We start from the raw sequence: 5,798 nt of genomic DNA, 5'->3' as shown, positions 1-5,798 counted from the left end.
GTAATCTGATACAATTTGATGAACTTGACCTATACCTATGGATGCAGTAGCTCAAAAGAGGGAACAAATCCTTACAGCAAGGATCATTCCCACCCCCTCCACACACAGAGTAGACAGGGATGGGCAACTTGGACATTGGCTACCCAAAATGGTGGGGGTGGGGGAGCTACAAAGGCAAAAAGTGACTGGTTTACAAGCTTTCAAGAGGGAATCTAGATTCAGAGGGCATGAAGGAAGGTAGAATCTACACTGTGTAGTATCCGATCTGTCTAGGCGGGGCTGATGAAATGAAATGTGGATAGGTCTCTTGTGATACAATAGTGAATAATTGTTATCAGGACTGCTTGTGAGGGTTGTAGATGTAAAGGTAGATGTTTTGTATCAAGGAGGGGAGTGATTAACTTTTTAGCCTAGGAGCGGAGGTCCCTGGGACCATCAAGGGAGAAGAGCAGAGAGCGGGACCCTACCCAGAGAAGCAGTGATGCCTGAGATGGAAGTAGAGATGATGACGTGGAGAGATGGAGCAGTTGGGAACTTTAGACACAGAGAGGGAAAGGAGCTGTGTGCAGACAACCTGGGGCAGGCTTGTAGTGTATACCCTTTGGTTGGTTGATGATTCGTAGAGGGGATTGTAACCATGGCAATGAAATTATATACAATAGGATGAATGTAAAACTAATGTTCTCCTATGTAAACTATCACATAATTCACAATAAAACATTGAGAAAAAAAAAAGATAATGGAGAACTGTTCAGGAATTCTCTGCACTAATGTGCAGAAGAGCAGACAACTAGTGTTGCTCTGGCATTCACCCAGGAACCACAAGCAGTAGTGGGACACTGCCAATCTAACAGGAACACAGGTGCTTCACAGACAAACCTTGTGATATTCCATAGAATACGGTGTGATGTTCACTGTCCCTATTAACTAAAATATGACAGAAAACATGTTCAACTGCATACTGTTCTGGCACTGTATTTTGAATGACATTAATTTATTAAATAAATCATTCAATGTCAAAAAAAAATGATAATGGAATTTTCCACGAACGTTTCGAAGCCCCCATCATATTTAATAACCTTTATTCCACAGAGCTAATGTGGTCATTCTGCAGTTGCTGAAATGTCTACTCCAACTATGCATTCAAGAGTTGCAGAGAGCATGAGCCATCCTAACAAGTTGAAGCATGAAAGGATTTATTACAGAGCACTTGGAAGTTCACTGAATCATTGGGTGAGGCAAGGAAACAGACTAAGATCGCAATTTCAGAAATCACTCTCAAAGTCCTATGATAGAACTGGGTTACTTAGGGAGCTCTTGGCTCTTCCAAAACCACAATATATCTGCCCATGTCAGGAAGCCACAGTGTGGACGCTGTCATGCACAGGAAGCTAGCTTCAGTCCCATACCACACTCACTTTCATCCCACCTGCAGAATGGAATCCCTGCAGCCTGCCTCGTGGCACTCACAAACTTCTGCTAATGCTGCCTCAGAAAGTGCAAACGATTCCGTGACCAAAGTTTCCAAAGGAAAAAGTAGATGCAGCAAAAGCCTGACCTCTGTCTCCTTACTGGGTTCCAAACTTTGCAGCAGTACAACACACTGACTGGATCTAAATCATAGCCAGCCTTGAGGGCAATGAATCTGGGAAACTTGAAGCTTAGCTCAAGTTTCCACAGTGCAGGAAGGCAGGTGGAGTGGAAGTTGGGGGCTGATCTACCAAATCTATCACAAACCCCAGGCTCAGAGTTCTCATCTTAAACTCTGACAAAGAACCTAGATTAATTTAACTCTGGTGGCCACCGATTCATCCCCAGCTTACACTCCTTTAAGGAATCCTGGTGATGTAATAGGATACACACTGGATTGCTAACCACAAGGTCAGCAGTTCAAACACATCAGTTGTTCTACAGGAGAAAGATGAGGCTTTCTGCTCCCTTAAGGATTTAAGGAAATCCTATACAGGGTTGCTATGAGTCAGAACTGACTTGATTGCAATGCGTTTGAGGGGTTTTTTTTCAGGGGGGTGGTTAGCTATACCTCTTGACAGTTGCAGGTAAATCATCAATTCCAGCTGACTGAATGACTGCTTCTGAGAAACCTTATACAGGGTCACTGTGATTCGGGACCCACTCAATGACATGTAACAGCAACAAAAACCACCTTACCAAAGAAAAGCATTTTTTTGTGACTGTCTTCTAGAGGTTACTGCTATAGGGATTCTCCACTGAGCTGTAGCATGAAATATTCACTGTTTATCTGCCCTAGAAACTCTCCTGAACCATCCAATTGTAAATAGATTATATTTGGTAACATTGTAGCTGAAGTACATTTTACAATACACTTATTTTCTTGAAACCGATATAGGAAAGCAGAACACCCCCCTTTTTTTCCCCATTCACTTCAAGAAACAGAGACTTTACTGTCTTTAGGAAAGGCACACTTTCATGGCCTTTTGCATTGAAGTCAATAATGTGCCTTCACATGACAGAAGAGACCCAGTGGGAAGGAATAATCTAGCTCCTCCAAGATATCCTCTTTCTTATCTTGCTTTCAGTTGTCTTGAAACTCCTTAGGCCCCTGGAGGAATCCTGCCTGAAACAGAGAATCTTTGTGAGTGTTTCTCAGAGCAACAACGGACTAGACACCCACAAGCACCTCCTTCACATCCTACTCTCAACCCTATTTATTCGGGGCATATGAATATTCAGGGCACACTGTGTGCCAAGTACTGGACAAGACTCACACCTTGAACAAAACACCTGCCTACTCAGAACTTGGGAGAACAGAGGTCATCCTGTTTATTCCTTCCCCCTCCCCCTTGATTCCAACCCCGACCTTTGGCCAAGACTATGAAAATTCAGGAGCCGTGATGTCACAGTGTTTAGAGCACTGAGCTGCTAACGAAAAGGTCAATGGCTCAAATAGCCAGCTGCTCCCCAGAAGAAAGGTGAGGCAGAGCGCTTCAGTAAAGATTACAGTCTTGGAAACCCTCTGGGAGGGTTCTACTCTGTCCTTTAGGATCTCTTGTGAGTCTCAGGGGCAATGGGTTAGTGGGTACGCAAAACCACTCCCAGCTGACAAGACACGGATTGTGACTTGGAAAGGATATGAGACATCAATTAGCTCTTTTCTTCTCAAATCAAATCTCTCCAGTTACTTCCTAAAAGCACTGATTGAAAAAGAGCAATAGCTGATGAAAGATGAAAATGTGTTCAGTTTGAGAAGCACAAAGAATCCCTCACCAAGGCCCATAAGGGCCCAGGCAGATGATATTTCATGGATCAACTTAAAAATCCTGGTAAGGATGTAAGAGTCAGCCCTGGCTTCACAATGTGGCACAGTTTGACATGAGCAGATGGCATCTAGCTTAGGAACACACACAAAAAAAGAAAAATTAGAGGTGATTATTCTAATAATTCAAAGGAACCCTTTCCTCTGAAATTGCTGGAACAATTGTCTCAGTGTTCAATGGAGATTGGATTACAGGCTCAGTAGCATCTCTGGATTTGGACCCTAAGAATAGTCTTCAGGATGAAATAGTCTTCAATTCTTACTGCAAAGTTTATGCTTCTCCACAGTCTATGCACAGCCCTCCTGCCTTCGTTGCTTAAACACACTAAAGTCCAAACTTTCCTGTCTAACTCTAAATTTTCAAGACTTGTCAATCAAGTAATGCCAAGTGCCAGAGAGCACATTGGGTGGGTTGGAGGTTTGTGGCCCCAAAAGAAAGTGTTTAATAGGACATGATTTTATGTCAGAATACCTGGGTGGCACAAACAGTTAAGCACTCAGTTACTAACTGAAAGGTTGGGAGTTCAAATCTACCCAGAGACACCTCAGAAGAAAGACCTGGCAACCAGCTTCCTAAAGGCCTCAGTCATGAAACATCTGCAAAGCCCCATTCTCCCAGGCACACATAGGGTCACCATGTTTTTGTTTTATAAAGAAACCATGAACAATCAGTCATTTCTTCTGTCTGGCCCTCAAGGCATGCCCAGTTCTGCCTTGTTGCTTTGTGGCATCTGTTACTATCTTCTAACTCCTCTCCCGATACGCACTAATGGAGCTTTCTGCACATTTCTGCCTCTCCAGCCTAATTTGTGACTTGCATTCCTCTCCTAACTTTGTCCTCCTCGCATGCACACACCGACTCGATAGCACTTAACAACAACAATATATCTATATTAGTTACTGGAGCTATGGCAGCAGAAATGCCACAAATGGGTGGCTTTAACAAACAGAAACTTCTTCTTTAACAGACTCTGTTGTTGTTGTTGTTAAGTGCCATCGAGTCGGTTCCAACCCATAGCAACCCTGTATAGGGTTTCCAAGGAGCGGCTGGCGAGCTTGAACCTCCAACTTTGTGGTTTAAGCCTACTTTGCAGTCCAGCACATTAACCCACAGTGCCACAGCAGGACTCCAAGGCTCTAGGGGAAAGGTTTTCTCTGTTGGCTCTGGAGGAAGGTTTTGTTCTTGGCACTTTGATGGTATAGCATCTAACTCAGTTTGCCTAATCTGCTCCTTCTACCTCTGTAAGAGAGTGACTCAAGACACACCCTATACTAATCCTGCCTCATTAACATAATAAATCCACTATCAAGTGGGATTATAACCACAGGCAGAGAGGTCAAGACTCCAACACATTTTGGGGGGTGGGTGGGGAAGGAACACTGTCCAATCCATGACAATATGAAAGTGATTTCAGCAAGAGTCTCTGAGTCCAGTTTGAATATAGGAATTCTTGTGTTATGCTTTGCTTAATTATGCTTCACAGATACTGTGATTTTTACAAAGTGAAGGTTTGTGGCAACCTTGCGTAAAGCAAGTCTGTCCATGCCGTTTTTCTAATAGCATGTGTTCACTTCATGGCTCTGTGCCACAGTTTGGTAATTCTCACAATATTTCAAACTTTTTAATAATGTTGTTGCACACTTGAGCCCTGGTGTGGCACTGTAGGATAAGCAAACAGTGGACTGGTAACTGTAAGGTCAGCGATTTAAACTCATCATCCACTCTTGGAAACCCCATACAGGTTACTATGAGTTAGAACCGACTCAATGGCACACAATAACAACTTTGCACACTTAACAGACTACAGCATAGTATAAACATAATTTTTTTATGCACAGAAAACCAAAAAAACTCATGTGATTTACTTTATTGCTATATTGGCTTTACTGTGGTAATCAGGAACTGAACCCCCAGTATCACTGAGGTATGCTTGTGTTAATCTCTTCTGAATGCTACCGGCTGTGAAACAGTTGGAAGGAAGCCAAATACAAAGAGTGCAGGATGAATTGCTGCTGAAAACCTTACAACACCCTGAGGCACTGGCAACGGGGCTCTGGGCTCCCTGACCCTCATTAAAGATGCTGCTTTCTAAGCCCCATTAATTGGTGAGGGTCTCAGTACAGTTAGGGAGGAGGAAGACTCCACAGTCCCTGAAAGCGTAACTGTGTTTCTGGCGAAAAGATTTATCCTTTTTTCCAAGTGAGCTCAAATCAACAGGTTCTTACTGAGCATAGTTAGGTGATGATAGGATTAAAAAAATAATCAGAAAGTGAAACCCCAAACTACCCAAGGAAATTCACGTTTCTTGTAGGAAGTGGGGAAGATTAAAATCAAGAAACAAGAGGACAAAGAAAACAGTATATCATCAGGATCATCAGGAACTAAGTTACTGAAACTGTACATGTAGTTCAAGTTGAGAAAACCAAGAGAAGAGGGAGCCTTCCCAATGCCACATACTGACAACACTGCGTGGGAACAATTGATTCTTCTTATCCCGATTCC

This window comes from Chrysochloris asiatica, unplaced genomic scaffold (assembly GCF_000296735.1).
Source record: "Chrysochloris asiatica unplaced genomic scaffold, ChrAsi1.0 scaffold00390, whole genome shotgun sequence".
Classification (NCBI taxonomy): Eukaryota; Metazoa; Chordata; class Mammalia; order Afrosoricida; family Chrysochloridae; genus Chrysochloris; species Chrysochloris asiatica.
This window is presented reverse-complemented; position numbering follows the sequence as displayed.